Here is a 12,132-nt window from a genome sequence, read left to right on the forward strand (position 1 = left end):
AGTTTGAGGAACATTGATAAACTACACCATAATGACTTACTCAATGGGACTCTATGGTTGCACCCTATTCCCTATATAGTGCACTACTTTTCACTATAGCCCTACGGGGTCCGCTAAGGAGTGCACTACATAACGAATAGGGCACAATCATGAACTCAGACTTGATGTTGAAGCTACAAACCGTTAAATGAACGAACAGTGTTGGTTCAGCCTGTGATGTCATAATGAGGGGTCACGTTGGCACAATCAGAGCGGTACGAGTCGGGGTCATGAGAGCACAATACCAGGATAGATAACCAACCCACACATGGTGAGGGGTGTCCATGACAGTATAGATAACCAACCCACACATGGTGAGGGGTGTCCATGACTGTATAGATAACTAACCCACACATGGTGAGGGGTGTCCATGACTGTATAGATAACCAACCCACACATGGTGTCCATGACAGTATAGATAACCAACCCACACATGGTGTCCATGACAGTATAGATAACCAACCCCACATGGTGTCCATGACAGTATAGATCACATGGTGTCCATGACAGTATAGATAACCAACCCACACATGGTGAGGGGTGTCCATGACAGTATAGATAACCAACCCACACATGGTGTCCATGACAGTATAGATAACCAACCCACACATGGTGAGGGGTGTCCATGACAGGATAGATAACCAACCCACACATGGTGTCCATGACTGTATAGATAACTAACCCACACATGGTGAGGGGTGTCCATGACAGGATAGATAACCAACCCACACATGGTGTCCATGACTGTATAGATAACTAACCCACACATGGTGTCCATGACAGTATAGATCCATGGTGTCCATGACAGTATAGATAACCAACCCACACATGGTGTCCATGACAGTATAGATAACCAACCCACACATGGTGTCCATGACTGTATAGATAACCAACCCACACATGGTGTCCATGACTGTATAGATAACCAACCCACACATGGTGAGGGGTGTCCATGACTGTATAGATAACCAACCCACACATGGTGAGGGGTGTCCATGACAGGATAGATAACCAACCCACACATGGTGTCCATGACTGTATAGATAACCAACCCACACATGGTGAGGGGTGTCCATGACTGTATAGATAACCAACCCACACCTGGTGTCCATGACAGTATAGATAACCAACCCACACATGGTGTCCATGACTGTATAGATAACTAACCCACACATGGTGTCCATGACAGTATAGATAACTAACCCACACATGGTGTCCATGACAGTATAGATAACCAACCCACACATGGTGTCCATGACAGTATAGATAACCAACCCACACATGGTGTCCATGACAGTATAGATAACCAACCCACACATGGTGAGGGGTGTCCATGACAGTATAGATAACCAACCCACACATGGTGAGGGGTGTCCATGACAGTATAGATAACCAACCCACACATGGTGAGGGGTGTCCATGACAGTATAGATAACCAACCCACACATGGTGTCCATGACAGTATAGATAACCAACCCACACATGGTGTCCATGACAGGATAGATAACCAACCCACACATGGTGTCCATGACAGTATAGATAACCAACCCACACATGGTGAGGGGTGTCCATGACTGTATAGATAACTAACCCACACATGGTGTCCATGACAGTATAGATAACCAACCCACACATGGTGAGGGGTGTCCATGACAGTATAGATAACCAACCCACACATGGTGTCCATGACAGTATAGATAACCAACCCACACATGGTGTCCATGACAGTATAGATAACCAACCCACACATGGTGTCCATGACAGTATAGATAACCAACCCACACATGGTGTCCATGACAGTATAGATAACTAACCCACACATGGTGTCCATGACTGTATAGATAACCAACCCACACATGGTGAGGGGTGTCCATGACAGTATAGATAACCAACCCACACATGGTGTCCATGACTGTATAGATAACCAACCCACACATGGTGTCCATGACAGTATAGATAACCAACCCACACATGGTGTCCATGACTGTATAGATAACCAACCCACACATGGTGTCCATGACAGTATAGATAACCAACCCACACATGGTGTCCATGACTGTATAGATAACCAACCCACACATGGTGTCCATGACAGTATAGATAACTAACCCACACATGGTGTCCATGACAGTATAGATAACCAACCCACACATGGTGTCCATGACAGTATAGATAACCAACCCACACATGGTGTCCATGACAGTATAGATAACCAACCCACACATGGTGTCCATGACAGTATAGATAACCAACCCACACATGGTGTCCATGACAGTATAGATAACCAACCCACACATGGTGTCCATGACAGTATAGATAACCAACCCACACATGGTGTCCATGACAGTATAGATAACCAACCCACACATGGTGTCCATGACAGTATAGATAACCAACCCACACATGGTGTCCATGACAGTATAGATAACCAACCCACACATGGTGTCCATGACAGTATAGATAACCAACCCACACATGGTGTCCATGACAGTATAGATAACCAACCCACACATGGTGTCCATGACAGTATAGATAACCAACCCACACATGGTGTCCATGACAGTATAGATAACCAACCCACACATGGTGTCCATGACAGTATAGATAACCAACCCACACATGGTGTCCATGACAGTATAGATAACCAACCCACACATGGTGTCCATGACAGTATAGATAACCAACCCACACATGGTGTCCATGACAGTATAGATAACCAACCCACACATGGTGTCCATGACAGTATAGATAACCAACCCACACATGGTGTCCATGACAGTATAGATAACCAACCCACACATGGTGTCCATGACAGTATAGATAACCAACCCACACATGGTGTCCATGACAGTATAATGTGCGTGAACCTGACATCCCCCATACCATAAGACCTATTCTGATCTTAAAATCAACGTAAAATCCTTTAGAGACGATTGATTATCTAAAAGAGTGCCAATAAACAGAGCGCTGTGTGTTGAGGGAGAGATGGGGGAGATTACCCTAAACTAAAGACAGTAAAAGTTCATTGTGGGTCGTGGGTCAGTACCTTTAGAGACCAGAAGCACCAAATAGAACCAACCAATAACAACCCAAGGTTTCTACAATGTTAAAATGTCCCACAATTACAATAAAAACACATTTTTTATTGTAAAAAAGGTAACTGTTTTCACAGTAGATCTGATCTGACAGACGGAGAACCAACACCTGTCTGTGTCTCACCCTGGATCTCTCATCTCCCTCGTTGTGAAACAGCAAAGAGTCCAGTCCTCAGTCGGGCCCGTGTGTGTGTGAATGATCCCTGGCTGTCAGCCAATAGCATCGCAGTCCTGACCAATGGAAAATGGTGTTGCACCAGGGTTCCTCGGCTTGGTGAGGAAGAAGAGGAAGAGTGGGAATGAGAGAAGGCCTCAGGCCGTCAGGGGTTGTATGGACATAGTTGTGTTGGGGGAGGGGGTTCTGCATTCTAGAACCCGTCAGTTACTGGGCTGGTTCTGCATTCTAGAACCCGTCAGTTACTGGGCTGGTTCTGCATTCTAGAACCCGTCAGTTACTGGGCTGATTCTGCATTCTAGAACCCGTCAGTTACTGGGCTGGTTCTGTATTCTGGAACCCGTCAGTTACTGGGCTGGTTCTGTATTCTGGAACCCGTCAGTTACTGGGCTGGTTCTGTATTCTGGAACCCGTCAGTTACTGGGCTGCGTTGGAAGGAACCTATTTGAGGGTAAAGTTGGACCAGTTTACTGCAACCTTCTGGCGGGTCTGTTTAGCAGAGTCGAGGCAAAACCTACAGAGAGACGAGAGAAATATCACAACATGGTTTTATTACCAGGAGGCTGGTGGTGCCCCCCCCTCCCCAAAAAAAGTCCAGTTTCCCCAGACAAAGACTAAGTCTAGAATCACTTTCAATGGAGAATGTCTGTTTGGTAAAGCGGCCCTAAATGTTTCGGATTGTCACCGAGGCTGAGCGTTACCTTTTGAAATATTCCACCTCACGATCAATCTCATCCATTTCTTTTGGGTCCACGTCTTTAGGGAGAAACACATCGTCTTGGGGAAGAAAGAAACAGGACAGAAACATCACAACCAACGAACGGTCACGCTGTCTGATTGCTTTATCATTCACACTGGCGTCTCCCTTCCTACATGTATAACAACATGTATAACACAAGAGACAGACAACTAGAGGGTTATCTAAACTAACGTACCTGTCTCCTCTCCTACAACATGTATAACACAAGAGACAGTCAACTAGAGGGTTATCTAAACTAACGTACCTGTCTCCTCTCCTACAACATGTATAACACAAGAGACAGTCAACTAGAGGGTTATCTAAACTAACGTACCTGTCTCCTCTCCTACAACATGTATAACACAAGAGACAGACAACTAGAGGGTTATCTAAACTAACGTACCTGTCTCCTCTCCTACAACATGTATAACACAAGAGACAGACAACTAGAGGGTTGTCTAAACTAACGTACCCGTCTCCTCTCCTACAACATGTATAACACAAGAGACAGTCAACTAGAGGGTTATCTAAACTAACGTACCTGTCTCCTCTCCTACAACATGTATAACACAAGAGACAGTCAACTAGAGGGTTATCTAAACCAACGTACCTGTCTCCTCTCCTACAACATGTATAACACAAGAGACAGACAACTAGAGGGTTGTCTAAACTAACGTACCGGTCTCCTCTCCTACAACATGTATAACACAAGAGACAGTCAACTAGAGGGTTGTCTAAACTAACGTACCTGTCTCCTCTCCTACAACATGTATAACACAAGAGACAGACAACTAGAGGGTTGTCTAAACTAACGTACCCGTCTCCTCTCCTACAACATGTATAACACAAGAGACAGACAACTAGAGGGTTGTCTAAACTAACGTACCCGTCTCCTCTCCTACAACATGTATAACACAAGAGACAGACAACTAGAGGGTTATCTAAACTAACGTACCCGTCTCCTCTCCTACAACATGTATAACACAAGAGACAGACAACTAGAGGGTTGTCTAAACTAACGTACCTGTCTCCTCTCCTACAACATGTATAACACAAGAGACAGACAACTAGAGGGTTGTCTAAACTAACGTACCGGTCTCCTCTCCTACAACATGTATAACACAAGAGACAGACAACTAGAGGGTTGTCTAAACTAACGTACCGGTCTCCTCTCCTACAACATGTATAACACAAGAGACAGACAACTAGAGGGTTATCTAAACTAACGTACCCGTCTCCTCTCCTACAACATGTATAACACAAGAGACAGTCAACTAGAGGGTTATCTAAACTAACGTACCGATGTTGCGGCTGGTTTTCTCTCCCTTGTTCTTGTTCTTCTTATTCTTCCCCTTGGGTTGCTGCTGCTGCTGGGCTTGGTTGTGATTGGTTGAGGTGACAGAGTGACCTTTGGCCTCTTGCTCCTCCCCCTTCCCTCTTTGGGTGCTGGGAGCACCGGAGCTACTCGCTGTCCCGTTGGTGGCCTGCTGCCGGGTGGGTCTGGTCTCCTCCGCCCTCCTTGCCCCGGTTCTCTGGCTCTCAGCCGAGTGAGGTGGTGGTTTGGAACCAGAACCAGCCTTAGAACCCACAGCATCAGAACCAGTTTTCTGCGACTCCGCAGCTGCTTTGGATCCGGGTCTGGTCTGGTTCTGTTCTGGAGGCAGCTGGTCCTGACGTTGCTGCTTCTTGCCCTTCTTCAGCTTACCAGCCCCAACATTAACCCCAGACCCAGGAGTAGCAATGTTCTTACCAGCCCCAACATTAACCCCAGACCCAGGAGTAGCAATGTTCTTACCAGCCCCAACATTAACCCCAGACCCAGGAGTAGCCATGTTCTTACCAGCCCCAACATTAACCCCAGGAGTAGGAGTAGTCATGTTCTTAGGCTCTGCTGGGGTCTCCTCTTTAGGCTTAACTACCTTAATAGAGGCCTGGGTCTGGATCGACGCAGGGGCCTGGTGTTTATTCTCAGGCCTAGCAGAGGGGCACCTCTCTGGGGAGCGCACCCGGATCAGCTTGGAGAGGCTGGGGGTGGTGTGGAGCCTGTGAACATCCTTCCCCCCAGTACCAACCCCTGGTCCCCCTACCCCAGGTACAGTAGTACTAGCAGGGGTTGAGATGGGGCCGATGGGGGAGTTGTCCCGGGGATGGGCCTCCTCCCAGCCGCTGACCAGGTCCAGATGGCTCTTGAAGGTACCCAGGGAGAGAGGGGCCAGGTCGAGGTCTATCTGCTGCAGGTCAGAGCAGGAGGAGCCGTTGAGGTGGGAGAGAAGATGGTTGCCCTCCAGAGTAGCAGCCTTCTTCGGGAAGTCATTCACATCCAGGTTGAGGTCGTACATGGAGAACGACGCACGGATAGAGTCCTACAAGGTCGAAGGTCAACGTTGTTATTTTAGAAAAGAGAAGAAAAGCAGCAATAAGTTTAATAAACCAACATTTAAAACAGCTCAACTCCCTTAAATCAGGGTTTCAACTGTTTATCAGATGACCCATAATAGACTCACTGAAACACTGATATTAACAGATTGAGGACTGGTTTCCTGGACACAGATTACGCCTCGCCTGTTTTAGACGGAGACACCATTGAGCTTGATGTTTTTGGTCCAGAACTATGCTTGACTTGTGTCTGAGAAACCGCCCCTAAAAGACCCCAACCCCAGATAACATTGGACGGGGTCGCAATCAACTGGTCGACCTTGAGTTCCTATCCCCCCTTCGTTTAGCGCTGTTGGCGGTAGGTGCACTTGATTCAACAGCCCTAGTGGCCCGGGGAAGACAAAGCGTTCCCTTGCACAGTTTCCTCGAGCCATAGACCGACAAGAATCCCGGAGCGCACAGCAAAGTTGATAACCTTAAATGATGCCAGAGGCAGAAATGATGCAGTGGGACTTGAGGTTACGCCATCAGCTGGAGCGGCGTCCCCTCTCCTCAGCGGAGGGACGGCGTCCCCTCTCCTCAGCGGAGGGACGGCGTCCCCTCTCCTCAGCGGAGGGACGGCGTCCCCTCTCCTCAGCGGAGGGACGGCGTCCCCTCTCCTCAGCGGAGGGACGGCGTCCCCTCTCCTCAGAGGAGGGACGGCGTCCCCTCTCCTCAGAGGAGGGACGGCGTCCCCTCTCCTCAGAGGAGGGACGGCGTCCCCTCTCCTCAGAGGAGGGACGGCGTCCCCTTTCCTCAGCGGAGGGACGGCGTCCCCTTTCCTCAGAGGAGGGACGGCGTCCCCTTTCCTCAGAGGAGGGACGGCGTCCCCTTTCCTCAGCGGAGGGACGGCGTCCCCTTTCCTCAGCGGAGGGACGGCGTCCCCTTTCCTCAGCGGAGGGACGGCGTCCCCTTTCCTCAGCGGAGGGACGGCGTCCCCTTTCCTCAGCGGAGGGACGGCGTCCCCTTTCCTCAGCGGAGGGACGGTGAGTCAGGTGAGAGGCAGCCTCACCACTGATCCCTCCCTCAGACTGAGTATCAGTCGCAGCCCGTCAGTCCAGTAACTCAGCTGGGCCTCACAAGTAATACAACTAATTATCTATTACCACTGTGATAATATAACAATTAAAAATATATATAATTTCTAAATGTTCTGAGAAGAGCAACATATGCATGAATTGCCCTGCCTAGCCAATATGCAGGGATAATGTATTGATCCTATAGCCTACTGAGCATAGCTAATATGCAGGGATAATGTAAATGACTTAAATGTAAATGTAAATAATGTATTGATCCTATAGCTATACACAGTAGAGGCTTTATAGCTAGGGGTTATATGCAGGGATAATGTATTGATCCTACAGCCTACTGAGCATAGACAATATGCAGGGGTAATGTATTGAGCCTATATAGACTATACACAGTAGAGGCTTTATACAGTAGAGGGGTTATATACAGTAGAGAGGCTATATACAGTAGAGAGGCTACATACAGTAGAGGGGCTATATACAGTAGAGAAGCTATATACAGTAGAGGCTATATACAGTAGAGAGGCTATATACAGTAGAGAGGCTATATACAGTAGAGAGGCTATATACAGTAGAGAGGCTATATACAGTAGAGAGGTTATATACAGTAGAGAGGCTATATACAGTAGAGAGGTTATATACAGTAGAGAGGCTATATACAGTAGAGAGGCTATATACAGCTATATACAGAGAGGCTATATACAGTAGAGAGGCTATATACAGTAGAGAGGCTATATACAGTAGAGAGACTATATACAGTAGAGAGACTATATACAGTAGAGAGGTTATATACAGTAGAGAGACTATATACAGTAGAGAGGTTATATACAGTAGAGGCTATATACAGTAGAGAGACTATATACAGTAGAGAGGCTATATACAGTAGAGAGGTTATATACAGTAGAGAGGCTATATACAGTAGAGAGGCTATATACAGTAGAGAGGCTATATACAGTAGAGAGGCTATATACAGTAGAGAGGCTATATACAGTAGAGAGGCTATATACAGTAGAGAGACTATATACAGTAGAGAGACTATATACAGTAGAGAGGTTATATACAGTAGAGAGACTATATACAGTAGAGAGGTTATATACAGTAGAGAGACTATATACAGTAGAGAGGTTATATACAGTAGAGAGGTTATATACAGTAGAGAGACTATATACAGTAGAGAGGTTATATACAGTAGAGAGACTATATACAGTAGAGAGACTATATACAGTAGAGAGGCTATATACAGTAGAGGCTATATACAGTAGAGGCTTTATACAGTAGAGAGGCTATATACTGTAGAGGGGCTATATACAGTAGAGGCTATATACAGTAGAGGCTATATACAGTAGAGGCTATACACAGTAGAGAGGCTATATACAGTAGAGAGGTTATATACAGTAGAGAGGTTATATACAGTAGAGGCTTTATACAGTAGAGAGGCTATATACTGTAGAGAGGCTATATACAGTAGAGAGGCTATATACATACAGTAGAGAGGCTACATACAGTAGAGAGGCTACATACAGTAGAGAGGCTATATACAGTAGAGAGGCTATATACAGTAGAGGTTATATACAGTAGAGAGGCTATATACAGTAGAGGCTATATACAGTAGAGGCTTTATACAGTAGAGAGGCTAAATACAGTAGAGGCTATATACAGTAGAGAGGCTATATACAGTAGAGAGGCTACATACAGTAGAGGGGCTATATACAGTAGAGGCTATATACAGTAGAGAGGCTATATACAGTAGAGAGGTTATATACAGTAGAGGCTATATACAGTAGAGGCTTTATACAGTAGAGGCTTTATACAGTTGAGGCTATATACAGTTGAGGCTATATACAGTTGAGGCTATATACAGTTGAGCCTATATACAGTTGAGCCTATATACAGTTGAGGCTATATACAGTAGAGATGCTATATACAGTAGAGGCTATATACAGTAGAGAGGTTATATACAGTAGAGAAGCTATGTACAGTAGAGAGGCTATATACAGTAGAGAGGCTATATACAGTAGAGGCTATATAGAGTATTTCACAGCGCCCTACGCCCATTTCACAGCGCCCTACGCCTATTTCACAGCGCCCTACGCCTATTTCACAGCGCCCTACGCCCATTTCACAGCGCCCTACGCCCATTTCACAGCGCCCTACGCCCATTTCACAGCGCCCTACGCCCATTTCACAGCGCCCTACGCCCATTTCACAGCGCCCTACGCCCATTTCACAGCGCCCTACGCCCATTTCACAGCGCCCTACGCCCATTTCACAGCGCCCTACGCCCATTTCACAGCGCCCTACGCCCATTTCACAGCGCCCTACGCCCATTTCACAGCGCCCTACGCCTATTTCACAGCGCCCTACGCCTATTTCACAGCGCCCTACGCCTATTTCACAGCGCCCTGCCCTATTTCACAGTGCCCTATTTCACAGTGCCCTATTTCACAGTGCCCTATTTCACAGCGCCCTATTTCACAGTGCCCTACATATGGACAGTGATCAGGCGACTCCCAAATGGCACCCTATTTCCTATATAGTGCACTACCATGGGCCCTGGCCAACAGTAGTGCATAATTTAGGGAATGGGGTGCCTACTTTTAGGGACGCAGCTTTCCTTACCTTGATGGTGTTCTTGATCTCCTCTAGCCGAGAAGTCAGGAAGGAGTTGACCCTCTCTAGTTCCAGCTGGGGCCACTCCAGCAGCCGACTAGCCTCCGGGCCCTCACCATACTCCCCATCCACATCCTCCTCCTCTTCCTCCAGGCTAAGGTGGTCTGGGTCCTCACTGGGCTCTGGAGGGGTGGAGGGGGGGTCGCTACCAGCTCCCTCACCATCACCACTACCCGCCTGAGTCTGCTTCTCCTGATGTGGGGAGAGACAGACGGTCAGGTGGACACGGTCAAACAGACAGACAGATGGTCAGACAGACAGACAGATGGTTAGGGGGTCAGACAAACAGACAGGCGGTCAGACAAACAGACAGGCGGTCAGACAGGCAGACAGATGGTTAGGGGATCAGACAGACAGGCGGTCAGACAGGTAGACAGACGGTTAGGCGGTCAGACAGACAGACAGGCGGTCAGACAAACAGACAGATGGTTAGGCGGTCAGACAAACAGACAGATGTCAGACAGACAGAGACGGTCAGACAGACAGACGGTCAGACAGACAGACGGTCAGACAGACAGACGGTCAGACAGACAGACAGATGGTTGGTCAGACAGACAGACGGTTAGACAGACGGTCAGACAGACAGACGGTCAGACAGACAGACGGTCAGACAGACAGACGGTCAGACAGACAGATGGTTAGACAGACAGATGGTTAGACAGTCAGACAGATGAGTAATGAGACAGACAGACGGTCAGACAGACAGATGGCTAGACAGATGGTCAGGCGGTCAGACAGACGGTCAGACAGACAGACAGACGGTTAGGCGGTCAGACAGACAGACAGACGGTCAGACAGGCAGACAGACGGTTAGGCGGTCAGACAAACGGTCAGACAGACGGTTAAACGGTCAGACAGACGGTCAGACAGACAGACGGTCAGACAGACGGTCAGACAGACGGTCAGACAGACAGATGGTTAGGCGGTCAGACAGACGGTCAGACAGACAGACGGTCAGACAGACAGACGGTCAGACAGATGGTCAGACAGACAGATGGTTAGGCGGTCAGACAGACGGTCAGACAGACAGACGGTCAGACAGACAGACGGTCAGACAGACAGACAGATGGTTAGGCGGTCAGACAGACGGTCAGACAGACGGTTAAACGGTCAGACAGACGGTCAGACAGACAGACGGCCGGACAGACAGATAGACAGACGGTCAGACAGACAGACGGTCAGACAGACAGACAGATGGTTAGGCGGTCAGACAGACAGACGGTCAGACAGACGGTCAGATGAGTAATGAGACAGACAGACGGTCAGACAGACAGATTGTTAGACCGACAGATGAGTACTGAGACAGACAGAAAACATCTAATTACAACTATGAAAATGTGGTTAGTTTCCATTATAAATTAATTATTGGCATAAAAACACAGAGCATCCTGTCCTGGGGGTATCCTGTACATCAGAAACAGGATATAGACTAGTGTCCTGTCCAGGGGGTGTCCTGTACATCAGAAACAGGAGACAGACTAGTGTCCTGTCCTGGTACATCAAGCTGTCTCACTACAGAAACGGGAGACAGACTAGTGTCCTGTCCAGGGGGTGTCCTGTACATCAGAAACAGGAGACAGACTAGTGTCCTGTCCAGGGGGTGTCGTGTACATCAAGCTGTCTCACTACAGAAACAGGAGACAGACTAGTGTCCTGTCCAGGGGGTGTCGTGTACATCAAGCTGTCTGACTACAGAAACAGGAGACAGACTAGTGTCTAGCGCCTCTAGCACTGAGATGCCTTAGACCTCTGAACCAGGGTCTGTAGTGACGCCTCTAGCACTGAGATGCCTTAGACCTCTGAACCAGGGTCTGTAGTGACGCCTCTAGCACTGAGATGCCTTAGACCTCTGAACCAGGGTCTGTAGTGACGCCTCTAGCACTGAGATGTCTTAGACCGCTGAACCAGGGTCTGTAGTGACGCCTCTAGCACTGAGATGTCTTAGACCTCTGAACCAGGGTCTGTAGTGAC

At 47.8% G+C, this 12,132-nt stretch overlaps 1 pseudogene; it reads right to left on the minus strand.

Annotated features, from left to right (window-relative positions):
• Positions 1–2,756: 2,756 nt before the first annotated feature.
• The window catches only part of LOC124011688, a 36,824-nt pseudogene continuing 27,448 nt past the window's right edge, over positions 2,757–12,132 (minus strand).

The sequence above is a fragment of the Oncorhynchus gorbuscha genome, linkage group LG23 (genome assembly GCF_021184085.1).
Source record: "Oncorhynchus gorbuscha isolate QuinsamMale2020 ecotype Even-year linkage group LG23, OgorEven_v1.0, whole genome shotgun sequence".
NCBI lineage: Eukaryota > Metazoa > Chordata > Actinopteri > Salmoniformes > Salmonidae > Oncorhynchus > Oncorhynchus gorbuscha.